Consider the following 12,766-nt stretch of genomic DNA (forward strand, 5'->3'; position numbering starts at 1 on the left):
TTCTACCCTCTAGCTTGGGCTATGGTAGATAGAGAGACTAAAAGGAATTTGACATGGCTTATGCAACATTTGTAACATTCACTTGAGATTCAAAATTGTGAAGGACTAACATTCATATCAGATATGCAGAACGTAATATTATTCTAATTTGCAATTGAATTACCTTTTTTTATACTGTGTCCTTTATTAATTTTAGTTGTTTTAGTTTGATACTTAGGGGATGCTTGAAGCAGTAAGGAAAATGTTACGTGAAGCACATCAGAGTTATTGTGCAAGGCATATTGAGGCAAATTGGTGTAGAAGATGGGTCAAAGGTGAGCTGAAAAAATTGCTATGGTGGGCTGCATGGTCATCATTAAAGAGGAGTTTGAGGACCAACTTCAAGAGATCAAGGAAGTTAATGCAGAGGCTGGACAAGATTTAATAGGCAAGTATCCTACAAAAGCATGGTGCAGAGCCTATTTAGATACAATGTGTAAAAATCAGGCTGTGGACAATAACTTTACTAAATCATTCAATGCATGGATACTTGAAGCAAGGTACAAGCCAATTATTGGAATGCTGGAAGACATCAGGGTCAATATAATGGAAAGGTTGTCAGCAAAAGGGGTTTTTGTGTGGAAGTGGAATGATGATGGGTTTAGTCCCATAAGCGAGTTGTCGTTTACTAAGTATTCGATGATTTCCAATGTTTTTAAGGTGAGTGGCAATGACGATAAGGCTATGAGGTTACTGAAGGTGAATATAGACACACTGTCAACTTAAGAGAGAACCAACACACATGAAGAGCATGATATGTGACTCGAATTACATGTCCACATGAAATTAAGACAATGAAGCACAAGAAAATGATACCAAAGAAAGAAAATCGTTGGTATAATAGTAAGGAGGCAGCCTTGGTAGTTTACAAACACAAGTTACAACATGTTAGGGGATAACCATTCTGGAAATGCAATCTTTTGCATGCTATTGAAGAAGTAGAATTGGTCAATCTTTTTGGTAGACCTAAGCTAATGAGGGAAAGAGAAAAGAATGAAGTTGTTAAGAGGGAAGGAGTACGGAAGCAAAAATAAAAAGGAAAAGTGATGACATGTAGTAATTGTGGAGAACAAAATCATAATGCAAGAGGATGCTAAAAGGTAATTTTAAGTTCTCTTTAATCATTAATTTCATCAAATAATTATTCCATTTAACTTTTCAATTCTATATCTTCTATCATGATTAATAAGGCAATGCAGGGGAAACAACCTACAAAGAAGCAGGGGAAACAACCTTCTAAGGAAGGAAAAGAATCTGGCAGGGGAAAAAAGACGCAACCTAGGAGAGGTTTAGTTGATGAACATGAAGCTTCCGAGGAAGACATCAACTGCACAACCACGGAACTAACACAAGAAAGTCAGTTTGAATATGTTTTTTCTAGTAGCTATTTTTCTGTAGCTGAGGATGATAATGAAGACCCTAGGCTAAGTTCAAGAACAATCTTAGAGAAATATTTTCTAAAAAGATCGAGAAAGAGACAAAACCCACAAGAACCAATTTGGAGTAGTGTAATAGGCTTCAGAGGTAAAAAATTTGGCGTTAGTGAACCTACAAATATCGCTATAGCATCAACTGGCTTAACTTTGAATGGACAGGGTGCAGTTACTACAAACCAACTACAGAAGTTGAATCCAAGAAAGGGATGATGCTATTGTGTTGGTACTATTTTGTATATGTTAGTGCCTTTATTGATGTTAAGGCTAAACTTGTTTTTTTTTTTTGCTACTGTTTGTATAGGCTGGAGCCTTAATGATGTTAAGGCTAAACTTGTTATTTTGTTATGTTTTGTGTAGATGCTTCCTTAAACTTATAGTTGTTGTTTTGGTTTAACTTCAACTGTTTGTATAGGCGTGTGTATAAGCTAAAACTAAGTGTCATTTTGCTTATATATTACCAAGTGAATGTTATATATAATGTCTTCTATTTATTCGGTTCTATTGATGTACAATAGTAGTTTGCTGTGGTATACATTTTTGAGACCATTTTCTCTATCAATAGTGGTCGATTGATGTGGTAAATGAGTTTGCGGTTTATGATCTGATATGAGTTGCTGTTTCTTAAGTTGTTTTGTTATGTATCTTTCCATTGTTCTTAATTGTTGTTTTGTTATGTATCTTTCCATTCTTCCTTTTACTTTCTAATTTATGGAAACAATTAGTTAGGATCAGGATATGAAACCTTAAATCAAGAAAAACATAGTGGCAGTACCAGAATGTTTAACCATCATCAACATAAGGACTAATATAACAAAAATAAATACTACAAACTATAAGGAAAAAGATATAAATTAATGTTTCAACTCCAGGAGATGAAATTCACAATAAGTTTGAAGCAATAGCTACACTAAATAATGGCCAACATTTAAACATGAGATTCACTAATACATAGGAACAATTGAAATAACTAACACTTGAAACTACAAATACTTGTAATAACTAACAATTGAAACTACAAATGCTTGAAATAACTAATACTTGAAACTATAATTCAACAATTGATATTCATGCTACCACTTATTCACATGAAAATTACAACAATAAATACCACAAAGACAGTAAAAAAACAATACACGCAAAATCTCTAACATTGACATTTTAGCTTTCAAATTTCTTGATTTATTCACCTCAGAGTAGTTTAAACTATCTAAATTCTCCAATTTGTTATTCAAATTGTCTCTTTCAATCTTAACCGTTTTCAAAATGACTCTCTCGAATTCTCCATTTTCAACGTAGTACTTTGCAATTAAGATTTCAATAAATTAACTTCAATAAAAGAATTTTCTGAAGAATTGTCATCCACCTCCAAAGTCCACAATTTTCAATCTAACAAAAATAATAGAGAAGAAATCATAATCATCAAAATACAAGCACAAAATCATATTCATTTATAATTAGCAAAAAATGTACCTTAGATTTAGAACATCTATAAAATCTTCTTCCGGGGATCAGTCCTTGAAGTGAAACAACGAGCCAATTAACCAAAAAAAAAACATGTCATTACCATAGAGTTACTACTTGAATCAGAAGAACTTCCATACATGATTTTAGGTCTTATTTGAGGCAAACGATAGATAGATGAAAATTTGACTCAGAAATTATGACCATCACACGATAGATTTGAAGTAGACAAGGTCGTCGTGACAAAGACGAAATTTAATCGCGACGAACGGGAGACTACTAGGGTTTTGGTGTGAGATATTTGGGTAAATATTAATTTGGGTGTTCTAATTAGGATTCTTTTAGATTATATTGGTTGGGTTATGGGTTATGCGGCGGATAGTCAGGTTGTGGGTTAAAAAAAGGGGTCAAATGGGTAGTAAAATAGGATTACGACACGTGTAATTAAATAAGGGTCTGATAGTGAGAGGGTTATATTTGTACATATAATTGGACGATAGGGGTATATGTGTACACAATGTATAATAGAGGGCACATACATACTATTTATTTTAGTTCGGGGGTAAATCCGTCCCTTTTTGCTTTGGAAATTGAAACTTCACTACCCTTGTTCTACAATCGATAGAAGCAAAACAAGCATGAAGCCAATCCACAACCAAAATGATATGAAAATCAACCATGTCAAGTTCTACCAAATCAACAAGAGTAACTCTATTGGGAAACATTACAGGACATTTTCTATAGACTCTTTTTGTAACTACCGAGTCACCCATTGGGGTACAAACAAAAAAGTGTTCAATCAAAACATCAGGAAGTTTATCAAACTTTCTAGCAACCAAAGGTGTAACAAAATAAAGGGTATCACCAAGATCAAGCAAAGCATAAAAATTAATAGAGAAAACCTGTATCATACCAGTCACTACATCAGAAGAGCTCTCTTGTTCACCCCTAGCCTTGAGTGCATTGAAGCGGTTTCTTTTTGGAGATTCGGAACTAACACCGCTGATTGGAATTTGATATTCCCCTTTCCTTGACTCTTCATACTAGTATAATATTTCAACATATGGCCACTTTTTCCACAACGATAGAAACTATTCGTTCCAACAAGGAATTCAACCACATGTTTTTTACCACACTTTCCACAAGTTGGTCTTGCTCTTGGGTAATCAATATTTATCCACTTTTGAGATCTAGGGTTAGACACCTTATTATTGCGAGTCTTGGAGAAATTTGAATGAACTTGGTTTGAAAACTTCTTGTTGAACTTAGACTTGTCGTGAATGTCAAACCTACTCTTAGAAGAACCACTTTCAGAAGACCTTGACTTCTTAGATTCTCTCTTCCTCTTCCTTAGGTGACTCTCCTCTACTTGTTGTTCATGAACCATCATCCTAGAAATATCCATGTTTTCATGAAGCATAGCTGTACAACATTCTTCTTCAAGATCTTCGGACACGCCCGTTACATAACGACTCATTTTATCCTTATCATTTTAAACCAAAGAGGAAGAATATTTGGACATCTTTATGAACATTAAGGAGTATTTCTTGACACTCATACCTCGTTGACGAAGGTTTATGAACTCCTCTACCATAGATTTCCTTCGCTATCTTGGAAAAAACCTATCAAGAAAGGCCTTTTTGAAGATATCCCATGTCACGGGACCACCTGGGACCACCTTTTAAAGCCCAACCATCCTTCCATTTGTTGTACCATGTATGAGCCACATCCTTCAGTTCATAGGCAGCTAGATCAGCCTTTCAGTAGTACTCACGCCCATGGCAAACAAGATCTTATAGACCGCATCAAGAAAGTCTTGAGGTCTTCATCCACCTTGGATCAAAAAAACATGGGAGGATTCATCATCGTAAACATGTGAGGATAGTACAAGAATTTTTGTTCCATCGAGGTACAACCTCCCGGTTAGATTGTTCCACAATGGATTGATCTTGAGCAATGATGGCTCAGGAAATTTGGAGCAGGGCTGCCCTCACCTCGCCATCCGTTATGGCTGGAGGATTGACCGTGTAAGATCCTAAAAATGACTTAGGTGAAGTAGATCATAACATGTTTGTAATGATGTTATAAGGTCCTAAAATGGTCTATAATGTGGTATTTAGGCAGTTTCTAAGTGTTTAGGTGCATTGGAAGTCAAACGTCAAGGGACGACCAAGACGTTTGACGAATTAGTCACCTATGTGCCTCATATGTGGTTTTATGTGTTTAGGTGTGATTAATGAGGTTATAAGGTCCTTAAATGAGTGATTATTCTTTATATATTAAGTGTGTAAAGTTTCGTGAAGTTTGGATGTCAAACGTCCAAGAACGTCCCTGAAGTTCGAAAATGCTGCCTTGAAACGACCTTGTGTGTCTATGCATGTTTTGTCGAGTTTTACGTGTTTGTTTTGGATTAAATTTATGTGATATGTATGAAAGTCCTATACGATCATGTTTGGGTTAGAAACGTCCGGGAAAACATCCCCATGGACCATCCAAGGGTCCTTTAGGAAAGACCCATTATTGGTGTCCAAGATTGTCCAAGACAGCCCACCTACGCAAGGCAATCGACGCCCTGTGGTTCAATTAATGCCTTTTAGGTGAGGTATCGTTGATTGGTACTTAGTCGTAGGAGAAGATAGGCCAATACCAGCCTCAGTCCTAGACCACAGACCAACAGGACGGTCCATTGGTCAAGAGACGGGCCGTCGATGGTCCTCCATTTGTGAGGACTGTCTCCTGCATGCAGTCACTGTTATGTTGACGGGTGAAGTTGTAAATTCACTTCACGTCAAATAAGACAAAAGGAGGTTCCTAAAGTGTCTTTTTGGTATTTTAAGTATATGTTTATAAGCCTAAAACACTTAGAAGATTTCATTCTTCAAAATTAAAACCCAAATTCCCGTAGAAATTCCCTAGAACTCCATTGGAGCCAAAACTAAAGAAAGGGCTTGGATTGGAATATTTAGTGGATATTCTACATAAAATTGAAGAATTATCTTCATTTATGTATGGTTTTGATCCTTGAAACTATCTTCATCAAGGAGCGCAACTTTCAAAGATGCTTTCTAATGTTTTCAAAGAAGAATTGTCCAATTTCATGACCTATCCATGGGTTCTTGCATTAAAGGTTTTGAAGCATTGAATATTGATTGAATTGTTGTTAATTATATTATTTTAACTCAATTAACATATGAACCCATGTAATTGATGAACCCTAGTTTTTGACTACTTTATGAGTTAAGTGATTTGGACTTAATTCTTATGAATTCTAGTGTAGTTTCCTATGGGCTATTGATTGATGGTATACTTGTGTTGAATTTATATCTAGGTTGTCTTATATTGATGAATCTATATTGAATTGACCTAGTTTCATTGAATATGATACTTTTTATATTGAAGTAATGTTCATGGCCATTGTTAAGAGTCTTATGGTATTGAATTAGATGATATAGCATTGAATTGAGGTGTTGAGGATGGAGTGGTTGTACGCTTCCCTAATTCCATTTATTTTATGATTATTAGACTTCAATTATGTTGTGATTTTTATGGTCCACTTATGGTGGCGGTGTTATGTGCTTTACTTTCAATTGATGTGGCCTTGCCGGCGTTACTTTATGTATTAATATGATTATGGCCTTGTCAGCAACTACTTGAAGTAATGTGATTATTTGTGTAGTTCAATATGTGAAGTATGATGATAGCTACATACATGATATGTAATGTGAAAATATATTTGTTCTTATATTGATGTTATTTAGGTGATCATGTTACATTATGACTATGGCTTTGTGTGTATACTCTTAGGGTTGATGTATGATTATTCCTACTTGACTATATAAGTCTATGATAGCCATATTTATGATGATATGGTAGTTTATAGGATGACTTAAATATGATAATGGTTATTTCTATGTGCTTCTAGAATGAAATATAATTATGTATTAAAGTGAAGTATGTTGTGTCTTGTCTTGGTTGACTTGTGTCCCTTTCTTGATCCATGTATGAATGTGAATATGAGATGTGTTGACTTAGGATGCTAAAGACTCTTAGTCTTGTATGTATGAATGACATGAGACCTTAAATGATGTTAAGAGAATCCTTTATGTGGATCCTTGAACCTAGTGGTAAGGTTATGGATGTTGAAGTCGAAAGCCGTAATGATATCCTTTCAATTAAAGGAATGATAGACTTAAGGTTGGTTGACTGGAATGGCATCATATCAATCCTTAGGAAAGTCATGATGATCTTCTTGTCGACATTTTGAGGTATCCCTAGTGGACCTTTCCCTTGCAGGGTAAATGTGATTGGGTTGTGAACTTGATATGGAACCCCTTTATATGAAACTTAAGTGTAAATTACTCTATGAGAACAAAGGCTAGCACCGAGTGAGTATGATATGGGAAGTAGCTCTAGTTAAAGGATGCGACAAGAGTACAAAGCACACCCTTCATATTTCTTAACCATGTGCCATCATGGGATTTGTCCAAGTTCTACCATTGACAAGTAGAACACCCTCATCCGAACAGGTCAGTACTCCGGATTCCATGTCTAGCTATCATGGTCTATGTCGGTCAGTGCCTATTCTTATCATATGGGATACCTACTAGCATTAGAGAAGTTCTATGAAGTTTAGGAAGTGGTATGAGACGCTATCTAGACATTGAACAATAGGCTTTGATGGTGTTAGTTAGAGTTCCTAGGTCTTGTCCAAGATCATTACTTGAATGTCTTTATGTTATGAATGAGTCCTAAATGAACTAATGAATGTAATGACTCATGTTAAGAAAGTATGTTAAATGAATAATTACTTATCTAGAGTATTTAAGGGTTGTATAGTTAAGGTGTGAAGGGGGCATAGGAATGGTCACTTCATATCTTACCTTGATAAGTCTTAAGAATGGATCTAGTTAGTGAATATGGTTGAATATGTAGACATGATCTAAACTTAGGTAGTCTTAAGGATTATTTCAGTAGTTTTGAAGAGGTCAATCATAGACGTTATCTTCTTAATTTACTTAAGTAACTCTTTTGATAGCCTTTGGAAAAAGAACGTCATATTATCGATTTGTTGTTATGTTAAATGAGATAGTATATAGGATCTCTTAAGTGTGTGTAAGGGATTGTGTGGGCGGTCACTTCACAACTCACTCAAGTGAGATTCGGATATCCTTTGGTAGAAGGATCTCATCTTCATGTGTATGGTTGCTTGTATGTGTGTATGTGTCTCATTATGGGTAGTCTTGAGGATCATTTAGTCATTCTTAGACAGGGTGTATGGTTGTATATCTTTGTCTTTGTTAAGTGAGTCTTAGTATAGTTTTTAGTGGGATAATTACATGCTAGAAAGTGTCAAAGGGGAAGGGAAGGCACTTCACTGTAACAGTTATTTACAGTGAAGCAATTCACTATACAGTGAATTGAGGTTACTTTTAAAGTGACCTTAAAAATGTTAGAAATTGGTTAAATGTTATCTTATGTGATTCTAAGGTGTTAAATGTTATTATTTTTATTATAATGTGATTTTAAATGAAATGATGCATATTTCTAACAAATGTCCATTTTCATGATTTTATGCATAATGCCATACTTAGTACAAGTGTTTGTACTAATTCCATAGATTTGGTTATCTCTAAAGGTGTAGGTGAAAGATGAGAAGGATCGTGAAGGAAAGTTTGTATTCTAGAGTTTTTCAAGCAAAGTGAAGTATGTCCTCAGTGGATTCGAGGGAATACATATATTTCTTCTATTTCCGTTGAAGTATTGTAATAGACTAAGTAATTCTATATTTTGAAGTATGGGTCGTGTCCCAAATGTATTCTTCTGTCTAAGTTTGATGATATTGAGACTTAGTATTTCATATGATTTTTAATGAAAGATATTATTAATGATATTCTAATGTTTTGTGAAAAGTTTTAATTTCACACTACTTTTCATTATGTATATGCATGAACAATACGGAAAGGGCTTGTGCAAGACCTCCGATAGGTCAAGTACGCCGGTTACAATCCGAGATTGTCCCTAACTTCTAGGGTGTGGTTTAGGGATGTGACAGACTACAACTTGATCATTCAAAATAACTTTCTCTTAAGGAGGAACTCGATTGCCTTGGGCAGTACCTCCCACATTCACAATCTCTTCTCCTACATTTCTCGGGATTGTGCTTCCTATGTTCATAGCCTATAACCCGAAAAAAGGTATTAGATGCTAAAAAACACGTAGTGTAAAAACTCTAGAAGCACGACATAGGATTACCAAGAAAAGAGAAATTTTTCCTAATCATCACATAGAAATCTCATTCATAATTGTGATGCGCTTCACATCCATGAGCGAGACACTATATAATGTGCTTTAGTGAGACATCGACCCTAGGTTATTTAACCTCATGCTCTGATACCATGTTTGTCACATCTGGAGATCCCCCCCCCAAGATGTAACCGGCGTCGTCATCCTCGAAGAGGACTCGGACAAGCCCTGAGCATCGTCATAATGTATCATAGGTTAAAAATGCAGAAAAATTTAAAACTTTTGCATATATTAAGTGAAGTATACTTACAATTCTTGCTTATCATATATTGAGGTATACATAGACCTCTAACATAGGAGATTACTTAGCCTTCAGTTTGTCAACATTATCAACATACATACGATAGTCTAAAAATTGTCTCCCATAAAAACCATCTAAAGAATATGAGTCTTGGACATAGCCAATACAAAATCAATATGCCATATAGGCCTTACTAAAGTAGAATCCAATAGATAAAAAGGAAAAAAAAGAGTATCTCTTAAAATAATACAATCTTTAAGGCTAGAATAATGAAAAGATAGTATCTCCGAACACGAGGACCTACTAACACAATTGGAGAAAGAGTTCCAAGCTTCTTCAATCGACCTTATTAATCTGCAACGGCGATACCCTACATCTGTACTTATGTAATGTATATGGTTTAGTACACCACATGTACTAAGTATGAGTATCTGCACATAAAAAATTTAAAGTCATGCATGAAAAGCACCATTCTTTAGAAAGCATGCTAAGTCATTTGAAAGCTATTGATGCACATAAAATAGAGCATACACAAGATAAGGATCACACCAACATCAAGCATGATCTAAACCAAAGAAATATTATCATAAAATCATGTTAACATTTCATGTTCAATAGTTCGTATCAACAAAACATACAAAATACCTACTAATGACCCCATTCCAAGACTGCAAGTGCAATGATCATGTGAAGCCCCATAAAATGACATAATCAAGTAAACAATATAGGATACCATAAGTAATACTTTGCTTCATACAACTTATATCACAAGTAGTTGTCATCACATTAGCAATATAGACTTTCAACATGTTCATCAACATAACAAACATCATATAAGAGAAACATAATATATCATAACCATTTTACATTTCATGTTATCATATTTAATAAGAAAAATCTCCTAGGACTTCGCTTAGAGTCAACTTGTGCAATGTCTAGGTACAGTCCCATACCCCTACATATACTAAGTAGACTTCTAAAGTCACGGTAGTCAATGTTCATTTACTTTAGTTTTTCATTTTACTTGAGGGAAAAATCCCCTTAACCGACATTAGACCATGTGAGCTAAACATGGAATCCGATGTCATGGTACCCCACACCGAAGGAAGGTGGTCTACATTCCAAAGTAGAAAAAAACATGAACATAGCATTCTAGGTGGATCCACTAGCTAGTATTCCTATGTAGGCAATATAGTTCAAGAACTAGGAGATATATTTGACACCCATAATTCCACACTTCATGTAAGCCTCCATCTCATGAGATTCATTGTGAACCTACATTCAAACTTGGGAAGGGATACCTCTATATCTAGTTCATTCGGTACTAAGCTATAGTCCCTGTTTTGATTGAATTTAAGTTATCATTAGTTAGCAATCTTATAATAAGCCATAGGAGATTAACTCCTTCTATAAACAAGATCAATATCTCATTAGGTTTTTGATGAGAATTTCCTTTCATCGCAACCATTCATTAGTGAGATTAACATATCATATATTCATAACAACATCATACCTACTTTAAATTGCATAACATAATCAATTATAGGCCAAACATCAACATAATAGACTAATAATGTCTTTAGAAGTCTTACCTATTGCTTCGAAGAATCTTTATTAAGAACATACTCTTAATTACCCACAATCATCCAGTAATATAGTGAAATACACAATATCATAACCAATCCCAACCATTCTAGTCATATACACGACACATTCATAGTAAGGGTTGAGGGAAAGGGTTCATTTGTGAGTTCATTAAAGATGTAGTTCCAACCCCAACATCTACATGACATAAGTGAAAGATATAATATACTCAAATCCATGAAAAGGGAGAGAACACGATTCAAACGAAAACGAACAATACCATATAAATTATTCAACAATTCATACTTAAATAGACATAGAAATTCATAATTCATCATCATTAGTCATAAACTTTGAGTTAGGAAGAAAACCCATTAATAGAGTAACAACCTTAGGAGTTGATTTGTTAGAAATAGCCTTTGAGAGGACCTCTTTGGGAAAGGAATCCTAACAGCGAAGAACCTATACCTTTTTGACAATTAAAATCCATGAAGTTTGAATGAAAACCTTGGGGACTTTGTCTTCATGATTTCTTGTTCTTCAATGGTGGTTGAATAGATAAGGTTTTGAGAGAGATGTCACATATGAGGAGCACCCTCTAAAAGTAACCAGTGTTGTTGTCCTCAAAGAGGACTAAGACTAACCTTTTAGAATTTGTCATTACATTTCATAGGTTAAAAAGTGCAGAAAATTAAAACTTTTCATCTAAAACTACTTCATGAGGTTTACTTAGACCTCTCACTTACACATATTATATTTATAGCGTCTATACAAAGATTCCTCGTATAAGGAGATTACATAGTCTTCTACTTTTATGCCACATATGGACGACATACATAATATAGTCTTAAAAAGGAACATCTCATATTAAGACATATAGACGGAATAAAACATTACGGGAATAGCCCTTACACAAATGTAAAAGTGAAACTTAGGGATTACAACAATATCTTGAATAACATGAGTGAAATGAGAGTCTTTAGACTAACACAAAGGACATAGGTAGAGTGATAGAAAGTCATAATCCTCAGAACATGAATACACACCCTCACCTGGAGAAATTATCCAAGCCTTCCTTCAAAGTGGTCACAAACTCTTCAATGACTGGAACCTAAAATGTTGGGGAAAAGGGCTAAATGGGGTAAGCACATCACTTGTACTATGTATGGAATCATATGCTCATACAACATAGAAGTCATGCTAAAATGGACATTTGTTCAAAAACCATGTCAAGTTACTTTGAAAAGCCTTATGCACAATCAAGAACAAATATAAGACAATAATCACCTATTTATTACGATAATAGCAAATTCAACACAAGACCACCCTACTGAAGTTAATCCAAGTCAACATATTTATATCCTAATAGAAGTCATAATCAATGTAACTCCAACATCACGTTACAACAACAAAGCATGCATAAAAGTTCATGACATTATACCTAAGCAAGACCATTACTCATAAACCCTCATTAAGTCTACAAGTGAAATGACCAAGTAAAGCCCCATAAGCTTACCCAATCAACCATATCAAATAAGGAATCATAAGAAATGCCTAACATCACATAACATGGTATTAAGAGTAGTCATCATCATACTTTATCAATAACCATTAACATGTTCATACATGAAATTAAAATAATATAGAATCATCAACATATCAACATATAGAGTCAACGCATACATCTTATGCACTTTATAAG

The sequence above is a fragment of the Solanum pennellii genome, chromosome 9 (assembly GCF_001406875.1).
Source record: "Solanum pennellii chromosome 9, SPENNV200".
NCBI classification, from domain to species: Eukaryota; Viridiplantae; Streptophyta; class Magnoliopsida; order Solanales; family Solanaceae; genus Solanum; species Solanum pennellii.